Source organism: Myiozetetes cayanensis, unplaced genomic scaffold, assembly GCF_022539395.1.
Source record: "Myiozetetes cayanensis isolate MyiCay16 unplaced genomic scaffold, myiCay2020 scf7, whole genome shotgun sequence".
NCBI classification, from domain to species: domain Eukaryota; kingdom Metazoa; phylum Chordata; class Aves; order Passeriformes; family Tyrannidae; genus Myiozetetes; species Myiozetetes cayanensis.
The window spans coordinates 27,272,626-27,293,667 of record NW_026087964.1 but is presented as its reverse complement, the minus strand read 5'-3'; the positions used below and the strand labels follow the sequence as shown (position 1 = coordinate 27,293,667).

Here is a 21,042-nt window from a genome sequence, read left to right as displayed (position 1 = left end):
TCAACATTAAAACAGAAAATCTGGTAAAGTATTTTTATCCAATTTTATTATAGAACTTAAAATTGCTTTCTATGTAACTATGAGTATGTCTGTAGGTATGAGTTATTAATAACGTAGTGGAAGTTTTGGAGTACATAAAAAAGATATTATAAGTACAGAATCTTCCATAATGATTTTCAAATCCTTTTGCTACTCTGAAAAACATTTAATTATTTGGAAAAAACAGAATGCCACTATGTAGAAATTGTAAAAAACCACCTTTAGTTTTTCACAAGAAAATGGAAATATTAACTCATGAACCTGGAGAACATCAAGGCAGATCATATTCCACATAAATAAAAGACATGGAGGATTTAGGTACAGCAAAGTTGGATCTCTAGCACACACAAAAAAAGACTCTCAACATGTACAGATTGTGCTCATAAATCTACAGTAAAAAAAATCCATCCTCTTTATTTATGAGAACACTAATGAAATCTTTCAGCGGAGTTAGGGTGCTTTTGACATATTCTGATGATGTAAAATTTCACTACCTTTCTATATTGGAAATCATAAAATGAAGGAGAATCAAATCTTTCTTTGTACATTTTATAATGCATTTATATGTTTATTTGAATGTTCTTCAGAACAAGGAAGAATCTAGCATACTGTTAGCAACATGCAAATATTGTAGCTAATTTCCACCATCTTTCTATGGCCTTCCTTTGGGCAATAAATCTTTCTGGCCACATGAGAAGCCTGTGAAGGTGTTGTAATTCAAAATGGTCATATAATTGTTCTTAAATAAACAAACCACTGATTTTCAAAAGGGAAGTTTTAATAGCTGCCAGACAAGACACAAGCTTGGAAGAGAATTCCTTTCTCTGACAGGCTTGCCTGTTCATATTAATTTATTTCCTCAACAGGCACAAACATGTTTGAAGGTAGTCTTCATTCTTACAAGACAGCATAACAAAGGTCAGTTTATTTGCTCAGGTGTTAAACAGAACAACATAACTTCCAGATAGCTGAAAATTAATACATTCTATTTGATACAAATCATATAACCCAACAGAAGAATAAGATAACAAGGAAAATGAACATAATGATAGCTACCAGCACTGTGTAATCAGAAACATATTTTTTGTAATATTTCTTCAAGGGAAATACTCTTCTATTTCTATTTCTGTTTTCTTGCATTTGCTAAACATATTGGAGATTAAAAGAAGGGAAACCACAATCCTACATGAATTAAATTAGCAATGAAAGAGCCTTGTAAGCTACAGCTTTTTTTTCCCCTAGAACACATTGACAGAGCTGAGGTACTGCAGTTTGGCCTACTGTTCTCCAGTGCAGACTTTTCTCTTCAGCTCCACTGTCTAGCTAAAGTCTACCCCTCCCTACCATTCCCAAAACTGTTATTCATGACACCAATTCCTGAATCCCTTTTGTAGGTATAACATTTTGTTCTGTCAAAGCTACTTCTCCTTGCTATTAGTGGTTACCCAGAAAGGGGATTTGAACCACAGCTTGCCAGGTCTGTGAACATTCCTGTCATGTTCCTTGAGTTCACTCCTCATTAGCTCAAAAGAATGAAAATGCAGCTTTTCCTTCAGTAGTAGGTTCTCTTTGGCAGTTGTAACAGAGGTAGAAAGAGCAGAAAGAGTATTCAGGGAAGTATTCTGTATCTAATTTTGAAAAACTTCCACTTGTCTTTTTTTTTATTTATTTGTCTATTAAGCGGTCAACTTAGAAAGCAAAAATGAAGCTATTCAAAATCAGGAAGTACTTGAAATTAATATGAACATATGTTTGCTGTTTGCTCAGAGCAGGTCTGAGAACTGGGAAATCAGTAAGGTTTCAAACATTCAGCTAAAATGCATATGCAAGGTATATGCAGAAAGAAGTTATAAATTTGGTTAGAGTGCTTCTTCAAAAAGAATAAAACTTTACCGTGATAGTGGCTTTTTGATGCTTAATTAGTTTTTTATTAAAAACACAGAGTTCATCCAAAAATCTTCTTTTCCAAGTATCTGAGGGCCATCTTAATCTTTGTTTAGTGCAGGATGAAATCCAGCTTGCCATTGCATCTTCAGTTAACTAAGACAGTTCCTCTTAATCCTAGTGCTAAATAGATTGCCTCAGAAACATAATGTTGGTATACAAATACTGAATAAACAACCTTGGGGCCAAACTGATATGCTGGCTTGCAGAAGAACCAAAATATGGCCTTTGAAACAAACCAACAAGCCCCCTGTAGTTCACTTTTTTTTGTTCTTCCTTAGCAAGTCATAAATATCTGTGTGTAAGTTCCTTTTACCTGTCTCTCCTACAGAATCTAAGCTTCTTTCTTTTTTTCTTCCTGTCTTAATGACAGTCAGATTAAAGACCTGTTAGTTGTGCCTTGCATGCCTGTGACTGCCTGGCTTAGGGAACCTGTGTAGCTCAGGGGTTCTGCAGATGCTGAGAAAAGGCTCCAAGGAGCTAAATTGTGGTCTTAAGGCACCTAAAATGGCTGTTGGGTCCATAAATCTATTGGAAGAATCAGAGTCCAACCTGATTGCATTGAATTATTTAATTAATGTATCACCAACAGTGTGGCCAGGAAGATAAGCAGATTCCTCTTAAAGGTATATGGCTCTCATAAATGATTACCTGAATTTCAGTGCATCCAGTTTTGTTGTCCTTTCAAAAGATCACAAATAATTTTCAACTGATGGTCTGTCATGTAACTGCAAAATTATATTGCCATGGGAGCTCCTGGGCCAGTACTTTATGCAACATGATCGTTCATATTAAATTAGCTAAACCCAGACAAGTGACATATGAGCTGAAAGGCTTTTATGTTAGTGATATCCTGCACTAGATGGTGCTCTGTACATGGATTTTCTTAGGCAATACCCCATCTGTAAACTAGTACAACCATTTCTCCTGATATGATTAATTATAAAATGATAGAAAACAAGTAAAAACTCATCTGCACTACAGCATTCCTGCTATGATTCCTCTACTGCTCTTCCCTGCTGGGATGTCTATTTTTTACATCTCAACTGCCCAGAAATTCAGTGTAGTGAAGTTTATATCATAACACAAATAATACAGCATTTGAATGTTTCTTGTGATAAAGAAACTGAGATTTAATGAATACTTGTGGCACCAGCAGGAGGAAGTAAGTGCTTGGGCTATAGTGAATTCACTGCAGGGAGAACACAAAATGTATCTCCTGCCAAGATGTCATTAAACCCATCTGGGTAAAGCTTCCTCACTGAAATCAGTGGGTTATTCATGTGGTACTCAGCAAATATAAAATTCATGCTGTATGTCATTGCTAGAAAGTCTTGCAAACCTCACTCAAAAGGCTAGTATCAAAGTTTGAACTATTAATGCTTCCAAGATGTGCACTTTGCCTTGTGATGAAGGGGATTTTAATGATTGCAACGTATCTATTTTTTCTTATTTTCTAATAACTTTAAATGTCTCATTTTAAATACTCCATGGAAGTTTTTGAAATAAGACTAATTCAAATTGTGCCAGTCCTCTCTCACTGAATCCTACCTCTGTTACACAGCATGCTTAATTAAAGATCTCAGCACAGTTCTCATCTATTGCTCTCAGGGACTCTTCCTAACAAGGGGTTAAACAACTTCTCAGTTGGTTTCAATAACCCTCTGACTCTGTACAGAAGAAAACAGAAAAATCATACCCACCTGGAAGAACATCAGCCACTCAACCCAAAATTTCTAAGCAAAAACCTCTTGAAACTGAAGGAAGAGAACATTTTCCTTCTTATTTTGCACAACTTGAACAAGTCATTAATAATACAACTTTGGAAAAAAAGTCATTAATATTTGCAATTCATGGCAACAAATTCTATTTTCCTTTAAGTACCCAAATTAAACTAAAGCACTCAGTGAGCCACTAAATCTGATGTAAAAGTTTCACATATAAGGTAATAATTGCACACTTTCCCTCCTATGTAATTCTTAACTTTTTTTCCTCTCCCCGAATTAACAAGATTAATCTCATGCAAATCAACTGAGTCCAGTAAAGTTACACTGGGGGTTAATTAGTCATGTCATCTGCTCCTCGAGCAGCTCATTTATATTGTATCCCAAAGAAAACACAGCTTTAACAACAGATTCTATGATTATTCAACTTTCTCATTAAAAAGGTATCAGCCATATTCATTACTTAGCATTCCATAGGGAGTGTATCCCTGTTAGCCTATATGTGCTCTGTAATTCATCATGTACTAATGACCAACCACCTTCTCTGTGTTACCAGAACAAAATTATCTGTGCGTATGTCCAGCTAGAGCTGCTGGAAAGAGCTACAGCTAAGAAAGCAAGGGAGAGATGTACTTGTTGATACGTGTGATAACAGGCTGTATACTCTCTGCAGAGGTCACATGGTGTCTTTGCCATTTGTATACTAATTAACCCTCAAAACCAATATTCAAGAGAAATTAAGACGTCCTGCAGCTTTTCAAAGAAGACCATCATCAAAGACGAGGAATGAGCAACAAGCTGTCCAACATAGGAGGAGTTCCTATTAGAAATGAGTGTTATCAAATTCACTCTTGAGATTTCCTGGTACATCACATAGTGACTGCAGGCAAAATATAAACTTCCTTAGAGAACAGCACCACCATAAAGATTTCAGCAGGTGAAATATAATTTAAATGATTATTTACCTTTGTTTCTTACTTGATAGGCAGGCTCTTCATCTAAGACAGCTTTAAAAAAATGCTCAACTCTGTATCCTAGACTTCTCTCACGAGAAGCTCTTACCAGAGAATACAAAAGACTGCCTGTTTCACAAGGACACATGCTGCATTATGGTTCTTTATAATATCACTGAGGATACAGATATTTTTGAAGAACACAGTGGAAACTGATGTCTGGCACCTGCCTTTTCTCTGTTGCCTGTTATTCACCTCCATCTTTTTTTACAGGATCTCCTTTCAGTTGAATAGCGCTAGAACCAAGAATGTAAAATGAGACTCGGGAGAAGTCAGCTGCTAATAAAAGGTTCCACTGTCTTTTCTTGCTGACCCACTAATTTAAATGCAAGCAAGTCTGATGTGATACCAGAGAAAGCCTTCATTTGGATGTATTCATGCTTACTCATTAAATAAGTTTCAGCAGACTTCTTCTTGGAAATGCTGTGACATACATCTTCAGCTACAAATGTGTTTCTTACATTATTTTGAGCAGGCCTCTGAAAGAAAAATGTACTGCAGCAGTGTTTATTTAATTTCCTATTTTACCATCCAATCATTGTACAGAGAGAACAAGTGACCAAAATGAAAATCCTTTCTTTGGGACATACAGATTTTGATGGGCCATCAAAATCTGGAACCCTTCTGACTCACAGATCTAATTTTCTTAATATGAAGAATAAAACCTGAATATATGTATTTTCAGACTAAGAAGTGAAACCCAGATTTTGTAGTTGTAGAAGTGATAATTAATGTTTTCCCCCACCACCTCTGATGTTCTCTGTATCATGCATCATGTCATTGAACTCTTTGATACTGTCCTCACGTATGTGGGAAATATGTTTTAACCACTTTACAAAGCACTTTGAAACCTTCTGGGGAAACATGCAATTCAAGGATTATGTTTTATTCTATTACTAGCCTAGGCTAACAGTTCTGTCTCATCCTTGTCTATAATAAGCAATCCTCAGGTTTTTCACTGGGATAAAACCTTATTAGCAGCAGTTCCTGAACTACATCCAACATATGAAGAGAGGTTAAGGCTTTTATGTATTGCCTGCATACAGGTTTAAGGCAGGAGACTGGCTCCTTTTCAGAAGCATTTTACACAATGATTCATTCAGTCTCTGGGAGAAGTGTACTGCACAAGTATTCCAGAGTATATTTAAAATGCCAACAGTTCTCCCTGAAAAATTAGCTTTGCTAGATTACATCCAAGCTGTGTATTTAGAAGAAAGAAGGGCTGACTATTGCAGAAGGCTCCACTATACTTAGTCCTTACTGTTTTCAGTTTCTGGACTGGCATGATGAATTAAGGAAGTCTGCAGCTTCAACTTCCACGGAGACAGCAGTGCTGAAGAGCAGGAAATAATCAGCTCGAGCTGGCACCACCATCCATTACATCAATATTCACAGAGACAGGATCAGTAGCCCTTAATAAGAGCATTGCCTGTTATAACCATTTTAAACACACTGCAGGCTGCTCATCGTAAATGGCAAATGAAATCCAGAGTACAAGTCAGTGTGCGGAGTATGAAATTTCAGTCAGATTTCTGTGATGCACACAAAGTTGGAAAAGTCAGGCATATAGGGATTCCTTGGAGAATTCTAGTCATTCTAGGCTTAGAAAATGCTATCTGCTACTGCAGTTTCCATTTCAGACTATGGAAAATTATAAAAACTGACAAATGCCCACTAATAGGAGGCTGAGCAAGAGATTGTGGTTAAGGAGGGCGCCACGTGGGACAGCAGGGATGAGTATTCTTCCGCTGCATATTCCACCTCTGACTCAGAATCTCGTCACAATAGAAAACATAAGTTTTTATAATTCCTTGTGCAAATTAACTGACTTCTGCCTTCAAAACATTCCAGCATTATATCTTGATGGCTTATCTATGTGCTAGCATTAAGTTCAGCTACAAGAAAGCAAGTAGCTAGCTTCAAACTAAAAATGTTTGTTTCTATTCCAGTTTAACTTCTTTTCCTACTATCCAGGACTACTGATCCAGTGAAGAAAGGAACTGAAGTTAAATCAACAAAAGAAATGGATTGTTCAGACACTGCTAATGATTTTGTAACTTTCTATGCTTGGCTTTTCCTTTTTTCTTACAGTTCATTATACTTCTAATTGACCCTTAAGACTGCAAAATAGCCAAAATAACACATCTAAAATATTATTTCAACATATATCTGGTTTATTAATGACTTTATTCACATTGTCTTTACAGTATGAACTATCAAAAACACATAATTTCATAGATAAATCATACTGCATCCCAGGTGAAAAGTGCTGTATACACATTATACATACACAACCTGTCTCACTTACCTGCAATTTTCAAATAAAATAGTGTTCTTCTTATTTCAGATGCACCTGATTCAGCACCAATCTTGTCCAGTTTGTAAAGGTGAGTGGCTTGAACCCCAAACAGGGCTAAATTTTCTTATGTAAGGTCTGTCCAGCCATTAATACTAAGCCAAGAACAACAGTCTCAGGGTTTTTTCCCTAGACAAGCTTCTTTCATCAGTTACAACGAGTATTGGGGGAAATAAAATTAATACATCAGACCTGTTCTAAGGAAAATAAGGATTGGTTTGGAAATGAGTTCATGTAAGACCTCTAAGTAATCTATGATGCTATGGGAAACACGGGCTAAAACGCATTAGGTGCAAATAAGAAACTTACCACCCCAACTCCTGCCCACACTACACTATTTTCACTCTAAATTCCATACATGTTTTCTCATCTTATTCCTTTTGGCTTGTGTTCCAAGACAGGAGGGAAAAAAATCCTATCTTTACTTTCATTTTCTTGCTCCCATTGGATGAATACCTTCTCTTTAAAATGACAGGTAGAAAAGGTTTGTTTTGCATTTTATTTACTTTTTTTTCTGATCTCTTATTGTTCAATAATCTTTCAAGCACAGTGAACAGCATTTCATTTCAATCCCCAAACCAAAAAGCACATGCTATCGCTATCCCTTCATTCATGTTGGAATTCATTTGTCCATATTAGAAAGGATGGGAAAGTGGAAAGGGTTTCGTTGTCCAGTTATGTGACTTTGAGCAACCTGTGCTAAATCCTGCCATAGGCTGCTGCAGCTCAGCTTCCCCACAGCATTTGGTTCCATCCAGTCTCAGTAAGGCTCAGAAGGGGACATCTTGTTGCCACACAGAACTGGTTTCCAGCTTTTCCTATTTTGTTAGTGCAAGCTTCTGTTTAGTACACAGTGCCTTTATCACAATTACTCCAAATTTTTGTTTTTTTCTGTCGCGTTACGTATACCATCCTTACTTCTAAACAGGACTATTCCAGCCAGCATGAACAATGACATAACTTGCAATATTAAGGTGCTATGGGTCTAACGAAATACACATTCACACACACGGAGATCTGAAACCCACAGAAGACATTAGTGACAGAACAGGATCTAAGCAAAAGCAGTGTGGTACACTACATTACATGTCTTGTGAGCTCAGAAGCACCATCAACTTAGCACCTATTAACAACTCACTATGCATCAGCTGGCCTGCAGAAATTGTCAACATGTATTACTTTGCATTTACTACTGGCACACTGTGTGCAAGTTAGCTTAGTCTTCTCTCCTGTCAGAACATGTCACATCACCGCGTATTTGCTGCTGGCTAAGAGCCTATTCATCCCCACATCCACATTTACTATGGCGCAAATGATACTTGGTAAACCCTGCTAACTTCATCTCACATCCAAGCCTCACATGGGGGAGATGCTGCAATAGCAATATGATTTGTGTGTTCCTTAATCATAGAAAGGTGACAGAAGCAAATAATCTTCAGCACCATTTAAGCAGCTGACCTGCTGCAGATAAGAATGAAATCAGTTTCACTCGAGCAAAATTTTATTTTTTGAAGACATTAAGTCTGTAGTGAGCTAGTGATGAAAACACTGAAAACTAGGAAAAGAAGCTGGCCGTATAATCTTTTCCTTCAAATAATTTCTCCTAAATAAGTCTTAGCTCTAATAACTCTTCTGCAGACCCCCGTTAACCACTGTTTTATAGCTGAAGGTAAGTGTATCTTGGAGCTATTACAGAGGCATAGCCTTAAAGGCTCAGAAGCATTTGTTTCCTGGCAAGAAATATTTTCAAATAGGTCTCTTCAAAATAGGTCTCTTCATTTTTCTGCCACAGGGGGTTCCTCTAACAGAATGATCTTAAGGAGGAGTTTTAGAATAGTTGTTTTCCTTTAAACAAACAAATAAACAAAACACAAAAAACCGACTAAACAAAACCCCTAAACAATACCCCTAAACAATAACAAGACAAAAAAGAAACAAAAACAAAGGACCAAAAGTAAGAAATGTGTGGTGCTGTCTCTAATAGCTAGAATATCTCTCACTTCTCCAGGTTTCTGACTCATCTGCCAGCATCTTCTTTGGAGAGCTCCTGCACTGTCTCCTCTAATTTGCTATGGGGTGCCACAGGAATTTATTGTCAACCATTGTCTCTTTATCATATCAAACAGTCCCACCAGTTAGCATCTCTAGGCACTTTTTTCACAGGTCTCTTCCTCTCTCTCTCCTTTGACCATGTCATTCATCAAATTAGTGCTCTTTTGGTTGTTTAAACATCAGCTCCAGTTCAGCATGACTGAAAAAAAGCATTCTAAATGTTCTTTCTGTTCATTTCTTGACATCCACAAAGAACACCACTACTCTCTTAGAAAGCAGGCAAGTTTGACTGGAAATATCCACATTGTGGTAATATATGAATCTCTCAAACGTCTTCACATGATCTGTGATTTAACCTTTCCCAGCAACCATTCTCCCAGACAGTATACTTTTCCAAGGTTTAACCATCTTCCTTGCTATAATATCCCTTCCCCCTTGCCTTGACAAAGGCAATTAAATTCTGAATTGCACTGGCATGGATTGAAAACACTGCTTTAACAATAACTCTGCTGGCCCATCGTTTTCACTTTACAATCTTTTTCCCTCCCCTCTCAGAATAAACAAATAGCCATATTTGTGGGTTTTTGCATAAATCTGCTAATGTGAAAGTGTGTTTGCTTAGGAAAGAGTGTTTGTGGAAAATACCAGGGTATAACAACTTGTAGAGAAGAGTACAGTTGACATTGTGCATGTGGTTAAGTGAGCTCATTGAAATTACACTAAAGAAGGGAGGAAAATGAGTCAATTTTTTATTTAACCATTAAAAAAAATAGAAAAGTAATTAAAATAATCTAGAAAAATAACACACATCTTCTCAATCACTAATATCAGGAAGGACAAAATCTTATCTCAATTTCTTGACATATTAATAGGAATAAAGCAGTTAATGCGGTATTTTAACTCCACACAAGATGAAACTTAAGGCTTTCCTTATTATGTTATTTGCCGTAAGAAAATGCTTCCAAAAAATTATTGAACAGATTTGTTTTTATGAATTGTGCTAGAAACCATTAGCCAATTCTTTACTGTCCATTTAAGAATAATGGAAGGAATAAATAATTAATAAGACATACAATGTAGAGGTTTATTGTAGAGGTTGGAGATAATGGCCCATGAAGGGAAGAGTGTATTACATTAGGGATTCAAGTAAACTACAATCAGCCTAACGGTTAAAGTGTTCAGAGTATTTTCTGTTCTCCACCAGTGCTGCTTGTAAGCAGAGGTCTGAACCTTGCTTTACTCAAAAGCATAGGAAAGAAAAATTACATATGTGACTAATTTAGCCCAGAGATCTGTACCAGTACTTTTTGTGAGCATATCCACAGTCTGATTGTTTTCTAAACTGTGGAAAAAAAATACCAAGGATTCTTAGAATGATGTTACTTGTAGCCATTACAGGTACAATCACCAGCAAAATTACAGGATTGAACCCAAATTACCATCCAAAGACATTTTCAACATTTTCAGCAGGACTACTCCTAATGATTTTCTCTAGCATGCCTCATCAGTATGTTGTCAAAGCAGGAAGTATACAATTTAATTCAAATAAGTCATATACATGTGAAGTTTGTGGTAACAAAAATTAAAGAATATTCATTAGTAATTGAGACTCAGAGGATAATGAAGACTCTCAACTGTGGTGCTATACTTTTCTTCAACCAAAATTGGCACTGGCCTGCAGAGAGGTTTGCTTTGTATTAATGCAGTACTTTAAATGTAGTCTGCATAAACAAATAAAGGCGAACAGTACTTACCACTTGCCAAAAAAAATTAAATGCAGTTATCAACAGTCATAACATGTCTCCACTGGCCCTCTCTCTACCACAAAAAACAAACAAAACAAACAAACAAACAAACAAAAAAATCCAAAGAAAAACCCATCACACCAGCATACATTAACCTCCAGCCTGCAGAAATTTCATCTGACGGAAGTCAGCCTCCTGATGCCAGAGAATTACCCATGAACACACTGCTGTGTCCCATGAACAAATCCACAACATGGTGTTTTCCCAAATACAGCCAGGATAAGACTATAAATGCACCACAGGCCAAGCTGTTGCAGCGTTAAGAGCTGAAGCCTCCATATTCTGGCACCAGTTTAGTGCCCAGGACCTCACAGCTCAGGCCATGCGCTCCCACTCCCCACCACACCAGAAGCAGCAGTACCTTGGACCAGAATCTCCAACCACCAGTGTGAGAAGCACCTGAGTTGCCAATTACTGACATTGCAACTAGAACCTTCTTGGCATCTAAAGCATTTCATTCCTGAGTAAGGGCTGGAGTTAGACTTTGGCATTTTTCGAAAGTATGACAGGAGGAAGGAGACGTTCTCTCATCGGCTAAACAGGTAAAGGTTAGACCTGGAGAGTCATGAGGACAACAGTGAAGTCCTATCTGACACTTCCCAGGACATTCCCTTCCTCATCAGGCCAGAGGCTAGCTGGGAGGAATGCCTTTCATTGTCCCTACTGAAAGTCTGTTATTCCGTACAAACTAATCCACATTCATTGGGCCAGGGAAGCAAGGCATCACTTTGCAATGCAACAATTAAGGTACCTAGCTGGGAGCAGGAAAATTTGAATTTCAATCCCTGTTACAACACTGCTTTTCTAGATGATTACCATATAATATTAATGTACAGGAGCATCCATGAAGAGCCAGGAACAGAAACTGAGTTCCCTAATAACCTACTCAAACCCATCCATTACCTTGGATACCAGCAGGACACAGACTTGGCCATCCTGTGCTGCTGCATTTTTACTGTTAGGGATACTCAAGTTACCTGATACTATTTCAAATTATTTATACCTGCTGCAATCATATCTATTATTAAAGACAGACATATATCCATCTCGGGGTAATTTTTCCTTCCAATCCCTATAGAGGCATTTGTGGAGTCTACTCCTGACTAATCCCAATGGACAAGAAAAAAAGAATATAAAAAACTCTGTTACTCCTTTCACAATTATTGTGATATTCAACCCTTGCTCTGGTCTCTCCAATTCTTTTCCATGTATTATTATTTTTTGTTATCCTCCCATTCATCATCCTTTTCCTTTCATTTCTCTTCCTCATCTATTTGTTTTTGCCTTTCTTCCCTCTTCTTTCTTGCTTCCCTCCCTTCATTTTCAACATTCAGTGACCTAATCCTGCAGTTTTCCTCCTACATATCTGAAACTCAAAATGCATGGACCAAGAAAGCTGAGGAGGCAAAAAAGGTAGAGGAGCAAACATCATTCCCTCATTATTATCTCATTTTAAAAGAAGCCAAGTCTGTGTTTTTTAATTTTTTTCCCCTTGATTACTGCTGTATGAAAGGCCTAGACAAACAACAAACCCAGGAAAAATGAAAGAGCCATTGGAGTGGAATGGTTTCAGTGAACGCTGAATGAACTGTGATCTTTGGCGGCATAAAGATCAACACGACACGCTTTCAGCTGTAGCAATCAGTCGATACTTTCCAGACCATCCCCACAGTGAGAAAGACAGAGGCATTTTTAAGTTGTAATTGAGATTAGCCTCGATACATACAGTTGGAGCTATGCCTGTGAACTTTGCTAAAAGGCTGGCTATGTAAACCATCTATCACTCAGTTTCACATGAGCAGTAATCTAATGACACCACAGAAATCTCACCATATCCCTTGCTACACACGTTCAGCCACAGCAGTGGACTCACGCCAGGGTGTTTCAGCTGTGCTACTGAAGGATTTGCCTCCCAAGATCTGGAGCACCATACAGACCCTCCCTAAAAACTGGCATTATTCCCTCTTGGGGTGTCCAAGTTTCGTACAATGCTCAGTCTTGTAGCCCAAAAGCACTTTTGCTCTAATCCAGATCACTAGATTTACAGTCACGTGCTAACTGAAAACACGTGCATAATACTACTGACTCCAGCGTGCTTTGGACAAAGCCCATAAACACAGGCAGAATTGCTTTTCATAGATGGGAATAAAATATTTTGTTTGTTACTACTAAGCTAACCACAATAAAAATAAATAGTTCTCTTTCATGTGGTGATGGAACAAAGCAATCATGCTGTATTCCTTTTTTAATTATTAGGTTGAAAGAATCAGTGTCTTCCTGGCATGTTTAATTCTGAATCATATTCATCACATATATAAATAGCCAGCAACTGTACATAGTACATGAGGGTGGACAGGAAGGTCAGGGAATTAGCTTGATGTCAAGAAAGCATTTCCTGTGGAGTCACCAAATCTGTCCTGGATACAGACTCCTACATTGGCTCAAAGGGAGCCTGAAGCCTGCTGTGTCCTCGTGTACCAGACATGCCAGGTGAGCATCTCCAACTTTACTGGCATTTGGAAACCTCTCCTCCTCAGACATCACAGAGGCATAACTTACTTTTTGGGGCTTTGTAATGATGAGCAAAAGATCCTTCCTCTCTGCCTTGCATTACAGGCAGTGCCACCACTTTAGTGCTAAAGCTCCAGCAGCTAGTGCATGGGCTCAGGGACACTATCTTCTCCACCAAAATCTGTGTGGAAAAATCTTGGAGCAAAGCGTTGCTCTACTACCACTGAAAAGCAGGATGCCGAGCATAAAGTGGTTGCAAATCATATCATGGACAGGGCGCTAAAAGGCAGAGTTAAAAGTTGTGGCCAGTCACAACTAAACTCACACATTTTCTATGTGGTTTGCATTTGTAAATAATTCACATAAACAGAAAGATTAACAAAAGTCTGGCATTGTGCAGCTTAGGTCATCAGGAAAACTAAGCCAGAGACTCCTGGGACTTTTGTAGTAACCTGGACACTGCCTTAGCACTGCTGCGTGCCGCGTCAGTAACCTCAGACCCACGGCAGCTCTCAGCTGAGTTCACAGAATCGCAGAGGTTGGAAGAGACCTTTAAGATCACCCAGTCCAACGTCAACCCAGCACTGCCACTGCAACCCCTAAACCACTAAGCAGTAATACCCAGCACTAGATCCAGACGGCTCTCAAACACCTCCGGGGATGGTGACTTCACCGCCGCCGTGTGCATTGGAAGAGACTGCAAGGACTTCGCAGGAACAAGCGAATTCTCGCTCCCACGCTCGGCACGGCGGCGGCGGGCACACAGGGCAGGCAGCCGCCTCCCGCAGCAGCCCGGGGCAGGAGGCAGCACGTCCCGGCACGGCTGGCCGGGGCCCTGCCCGCGGAATGCGGCCCGGCCGGCCCGGCCGCTGCCCCGGGCGGGTGATTGAACCCGGGCTGTGCGGCACCGGGGCATCCCACGGCTCCCGCACGCCGCCCGTGAAGTCACACGCGGTTTAGGAATTGAAACGAGGGTGGGCAGGTTTTGTCGCCGTCGGCTGCGAGTTTGAACCAGCGCACCTTGCCCGGCTGGAGCAAGGTCACGGCCTGCCCCGACCCGGCCGCGGGGACGGCCCCGCGCCCCCCGGCACCGCCGACAGCCCCCAGGAGGGGCGGCCGCCGTCCCGGGAGCCGCGGCGGGATCCTCCTCCATCCCGCGCGGTATTTTTAGCCGCTGACCCAGTTCCCCCGCTCGGCTCTACCTGCGCCTGCCGCGCCGCCCGGCCGAGCCCCCCCGCCCACAGACGCACCGCCCAGGGCACAGCCCGGCCCGCGGCAGGTGAGCGGAGCGGGGCGCGGGGACCCGCGGGGCAGGTGCGGCCGGGGCGCGGGGCACGACAGCACAGCACAGCCCGAGGGGACGCGGGGCCGCCGGAGGGGAGCAGCCCGGTCGGAGGAGCCGCGCACGCCGCCCCGGCGGCGCTGCCCAGGAGCGGGCGGGCGGGTGCGGGCGTGGCGCTGCCGGGGCCTCCGCGGGGGCGGAGTGGGGGGCGGCGCCGGCGGCGAGAGCGGCCGCGGCGCAGTTTTCTCCAGTGGAGTGGAGCTATAAGTGACGGGCAGCGTGTGAGCGCCGTCGTAAGTACGAGCTTCTTGTCTTTTGCAAAAATGTGAGTGCCGTACCCCCTGGACCCCTCACTCCCCTTCGCGCTCTCAGTTAGTGCTTCCCGGGGCGTCGGGATAACGGGCGCGGGAGCGGGGCTGGGGCTGCCCGGGCGCCGAGGTGCCGGCGGAGGAAGTGGGTCACTGCCGCCGCTCCATCCTGCTCCAACTTACTTTCCTTCTTTCCTGCTCGGCGGTTCCCCGCCCGCCGCGCTCCCGTGTGCGCTCCCCGGTGCGCTCCCCCCTGCCCGGCGAGGGGCGGCGGGGCCGCGGCCTCGGGCGCAGCGCAGGTGCGGCTGCGGCGGGGCCCGCCCCGCGGGACTCTGCCCTGCGCTGGGGGGACCGAACTGCCAGGGGCCCGAGCTGTGTATCTGGAGTTTTCGATACTGAGAGATATGGAAATGGTATGTTGCTGGCGTAGCTTTTTTATCTAGATGAACGCTGGCACCGTGGTTGAAAAGCTGCTACAGCTTGCTGTCGTGCACCCCGAGTGCTTTGGTCCTGCGCTAGGAGTGCGAACACCCTTCAGATTTTTTAAGGAATATCTTTACTGCTCTCTCCTCCGCTCGCTACTATTTATACCACGCAAGGTTGGCAAGGAGGGGAGAACCAGAGTTTAAAACGACATTGAGCTTAAACTTGATACCATTGTTCCAAGGCCAAGGCAAGACTGCAAATATTTAAAATAAAACAAAAAACAAATGTCCAGCAAACAACTCTGTGAAAACACCTTACACCTGTTTTTCTACTGTATGCTCAAAGCAGAAAACTGAGCATCTCCTTCTCATGAGGGGCACGTAGGTTTTTACTTCAGATACAGTTCTGACAGTCTGCCACCAGGTCTAAGCCTGTGATTTGGCTTTATGTTTTGTGTGTTATGCTTGTGATGTGATGGACAGTACAGCTGGTTAAACCCCACACTAGGGGGTTATCTGAAAGATGAAGTTTCACACTGTGACAGATGCATGACTTTCACTTAGGCAGGTAAAATAAATCGTTATTGGACATTGTTAATAGGTACTGGCTATGATGTAAAACATTGTTAAAGCTAAGTCTAATGAATTGAGTGATATCTACATTATTGAATACACATTGGCAGTTAATAATTTTCTCCCTTCTTTTTCTAAATAAACTCAGTACACAGTCATTCTTCCCTCTCTAAAGTGAGGAAGGGTATGGTTTTCATTTAATGAAACTTATTTTATTTTGGAAATAGAAAAGCTTTAACCTTTGTTATTTATCTCACTAACATTTTCAGAGTGGATGGTGGTGTCTAATGTGATGGATCTCCCTATCTGGATTGCTGAATAGGACAGGTATTAAAAGTTGTTTATTTCTCATGACATGCACTGTGCTCTGGTGGAACTGCAGCGCCGCATTGTAGCGGCTGGCTTAAGTGACTCCAGATCAGCCACCGGGGTTAACTTAGTTCTCCTGGTGCTCATTATCGTGGGTGAGCAATAGGTTGCATTTGAGCTCTGTTTTTATGGAGGGTAATTGTACGTGTGGTAACAAGGCTGTATTTAAAATTCAGGTAGTCACTTTTAAAATATTGCAGATTTCTGATTTCTGGCTGAGAACAGTCTGCTTCAGAACTGTGGCTAAAAGAGTGATAATAATCTGGGAACTCTAACCTAAAACTTTACCTAATATCATTTTCCATCCAGGGTAAACATGATTCTGTATGTTAGGATTCTGTAACTTGAAAATATGTTAACAAATGTTAAACTTTTAGTAGATGGCCTGTTAAAATGGGATTCATGATCTTTTTGAGAAATTACGATTCAGTAAATAGGAAGCCTTACTGTTGGATTCATAACTGCCCCTGATTCTCATGTGGTTTACTTAGTCTTATAGCTGAAATCAATATCTGAGAATTGACTAACTCTGCAAAAATGCTATGTCAAGGCCTTGACAAAGTCAAGATTTGACAGAGTAATGACACAGTAAATGCATTTGGAGCTTCTGTTTCTAACTCTTGCATTTTGTGGCTGCAAAATTTGTCTGCAACCATGTACAGAAGAAGTGGGTTTCTTTTTTAGGAAGAGTCAAAAATGCCAACTATAAGGAGGCTTTTTTTTTTTTGTCTTATAGGACCTAGTAGTGGGCTGAGATCTAACATGTCAGATAGCTAATGATGTCAACAATCTATCAAAATAATTACTTAGACTAGTAAAATAGGAACTGTGGAATAGGAACTGAGGGTCTGATTGTTTGTATCTAAAAAATGAAAACATATGTTTTTATACATCTATGTATACTTTATACATGTATAAACATATATATTATATATAAAAATGTGCTATATTACATATTGGTATAAGATGCTAAAGTGTGCCATTGCTGTATTTTGATTGTTGGATGTTGAGAGATAATTATGTGAGCAGAAGCAGCTTGTGTGATGTGATCCAACAGAAGCTGCTGAAGTGATTACCCGCCCCAAGTCCCTGTCTCTGTTTAAGTAATTCTGTTCTAATAATTAGATTTCATGATGTATCCTGATTTACTGTTGAATTGAGAAAATCAAGCCTTTTTAAAGTTGCCTTTATCCAGTGAATTCAGAGGATTACCTGCAAGTTTGTGGAATGCTCAGTCTATGTGGTAGTTTGGAGTTAAAGCTGGACAAGTTAATGCTCTTTATTCTGCTTTACTTGATTTTACATGGGAAGGGAAACAAGAGGTAGTGTTTCTTCAGTGTTTGTGGTGTGGAATTGGCTGTTGCAGTTTGTTTTAAGCAAACATTACAGTGAAAATGATAACAGCCTGCTTCTTTATAAGGGAGTACTTGCATGGTGGAGTTTATTCCTTTTCCTAATTCACATATGAAGATGTTTTTAGACTCAGCAGTTGCTCTGATAGAGGCATGGGGAGAGTTGTTTTCTAGCATTCCTAGTTTTTGTTGTTGCAGAGATTATTCACGGAGTACACTTGCTATATACAGGTATGCTTCATTACTTGAAGAAAAAAAATCAGTGCTAGTTGGTAATTTTATTTATTCTCCAAGTGACAAAACAGTATTAATTATGAGTCTTAGTTTTCTACTACATGGAGTTTTTTTTAGCACCAAAAACGTATGTCAGGACTCTTCATGGAAATCTTCCTTTTTCCCATTCCTAGTACCTTTATTAACTTCAGTTTTATTTCATTGACTTCTCCTTCCTGTGGCTGAATTGCATTAATCTGTAATGGTTCTGGCCCTTTTCTACTTAAGTTAACATCAAAGTGCTTTGATTAGTACTCTGTTCAGTTTTTGCATCAGGAAAGATGCTGTTTGTGGATGATTGTAATGTGATCTGTGCATCGCCCACTTGTATTGACTCCTCAGTTTCTCTTCTCATTCTTCTTTAGGTGGTTCCCTTATATCTGTCATTTTGTTTGCCTTTATTGTAGAATTTATTTTAGCTCTTCCAGCTTTGCTTAGCTGCCAGTGCGCTCCTAGCAATCTTCAAATATTTAAAGAATTCACAACTATTTTTCTTTTTGCAATCTTAACTGTTTAAAAAATAGAAACTAATTAATTTTTGCACTTAATATAAATGTGGATTTATGGGGTGCAATATGGAAATTAGGGAAATGCAGGGAAAATGAAATGAGTGTAGTCAAGGCATTGGGAGGCAAGACATAACTTTCTTTGGGTTTTGATGAACTGGTCCTACTGCAGACCCTGCTGAATGTGCATGCAGTGGTTGTCTGCCTGCTCAGAGTGACAGTGGTCATCAGCTGTACAGCAAACTCCCAGAGGTGGATGAAACAATCAGAATTTGTGTGGTGTAGCACTTAATTCTAATGGCTGCTATTCCTAGTATCTCTAATACCTTTTCCTGGATACTCTGAATACTGTGTCTAACAGGAAAAAGTAAGAAAACCTGTCTTCCAGAGTCAGTTTCCCTGCTGTATTCCCTGCTCTATTTGTGTCAGGGAAGGTGGACAAGCCTTTTTCAAGCAAAAACAGGGCTATTGAAGGAGGAATTGTCATTACTATGAAAAATATGATTGCAGCTATGCGAAGTAACTGTTTATTCCCCTGATCTCCTGTCAATGTCTGAGGTCCCTGTAGTGTGTTCTAGACTCGTTAGTTTAGTTTGATGGCATTAGCTGACACCAGTGAGGTCTGGATGGAGTGATCTGTGAAATGGTGCTCCTTTTTCCTTTGTGAGATCAGCTCTAAACCTATGCAACTGGCCAGAAAAAGAAATTTTCATCATTGTGCACCTGAACGGGTGTGATTGTACTTTTGGATGAGTGTGAGTGTTCAGTGCTGTGAGTGTTACCGACTGCTGCTTGTATCCATTCATCTCCTGTTGGAGTTGTAGCTAAGGCTGCTGGAGAGAGGTGCTGACTTATCATGTGTCTAGTGTTGCGTTCCATCAAACTGAATAATCTTGACTGAAGAATTTTAAAGATAGGAGGATTTTGCTGCACCATCATTCCAGGAGGGTTTGGGAACTAAGGACCTGTATGCCATTGCGCAGTGTGAGCGCGTTGTGGTAAAGAGGATGGGCTGGTGAAAAACTGCCCTGAAACAAGAAAGACTACAGACTTGTCTATCAGCTATGGTTTGTGTGCCCCTTCTCCTAATTAATATGATGTACCTTTCTTCTTATACTTGGTGTTTTACCTGTATGCTCCTAGTGAGTCAAGTGTGATTCCTCTTACTTGAGGAAGCTAAAGGCAAGATAGCTGGAGTATTTCAAGACCATGGTGTGAGATCATTTTTAAACTGGAGGTATAAATGGAAGGTGCTGCTGTGCTGGCTTATGCATAGCACACATCCTGTCAATTTCTAGTCTACAAGTTCTTGGAAAAAGTCTGAGTTGCTTGCTCTTAGTATCTGATTTAAATGTTTTAGTGGTAGTGAAATATTTCTTTGACTGTGATTACTAGAGATATTTGAAATACTAGTTATATGGCTTTAAAAGGGCAAGTCAGGAAGTGCTTGCATAATACTTCTGTCAAGTTGGTATTTTTCTTTGTAATTCTGTAAATTTAAGCATTTTTTAATTTGGCTGGGAAGTACCTTTGGAGGTCACTCTTTCCAACTTCCAAATTGAAGTAGGACTACTGCCTGTGCTAGATCAGGTCAGTCATGGCAGGGCCCAACTGAGTCTTGCAAATCTATGTGGATAAAGGTTCTGTAACCTGCTTTGGATGTCCTAGCAAATAACTTTTTGTTCAAAGAAATAACTTGAACTGGGATGGCTGATGAGCCATTTTCAGGATTATAGGCAAGGGATGTTGCAGAAGTCAGTTTGCAATTGTACCTGGTTTTGGTATTGAACTCTTTCAATTTAAACAGAGACCTTCTAGGAAATCGGTCTAAAGTAAGCTGATAGTGGCCTTGCCTCTGGAATTACAGCAATCAGATGGTTCATTCTGTCACTCTACAGGGCCCTAACTTTGTTGCAGCTCTGAGTTGCAAGACTGTAGTTCTGCCTGTAGGTGCTATGCAGTCCTTTGAATGCTGGCTCCTCTGTAAGAAATCCTTATGCACTTCCCCTTGAGCCTGTCATTTCATCCAGTTGAAGTTGTGATGTACCAAATGTCCTTAATCTCCAAGTTTTCTGGGAGAAATTAGCAGGAAACTTGATGGGTTTAGTGGTATATTAGTAAATGGTGAAAAATTAGAAGACTGCTTTGTGGATATAAGCACAAATAGTTTGATAAATAATTATCCTGCTGAAAAGTGGGTACAGTGTGTAAAACTGGGAGTCTGTCAGTGTCTTTGCAAAGTTTATCTAGAGTTTCTGGAGTTCTGGTAACCTGTGTGATGCAGTGGTCAATATGGCTTTCAGTCTGTGGAGCCAAAGCTGGTCATTACTTGTAAACTGGGTGGCCAGTTTTAGAGAAGTATAAAGGATCGTTTGATGGGAAGCTGTCAAAATATATTTTCTACCTTAGATTGGTTTGTTGGTTGTCTTCCTCTCCTGCTTATTTTATTGGTTTTGATGTATTTCTGTGTTATTTAGTGTCACTTTTCTGTAGCAGCAGTATTCCATACT

At 40.5% G+C, this 21,042-nt stretch overlaps 1 protein-coding gene across 4 annotated transcripts in view; it reads left to right on the top strand.

Annotated features, from left to right (window-relative positions):
* The first annotated feature begins 14,917 nt into the window (after positions 1-14,917).
* The window catches only part of MTUS1 (microtubule associated scaffold protein 1), a 125,113-nt gene continuing 118,988 nt past the window's right edge, over positions 14,918-21,042 (top strand). For 3 of the 4 annotated variants that reach the window (XM_050337598.1, XM_050337597.1, XM_050337593.1), the window contains exons 1-2: positions 14,957-15,019; positions 16,302-16,359. The gene's annotated coding sequence lies outside the window, so the exon portion shown is untranslated. Of the gene's footprint in view, positions 15,020-16,301; positions 16,360-21,042 lie in introns of all 4 variants that reach the window. The other variant, XM_050337594.1, reaches the window with a different exon arrangement.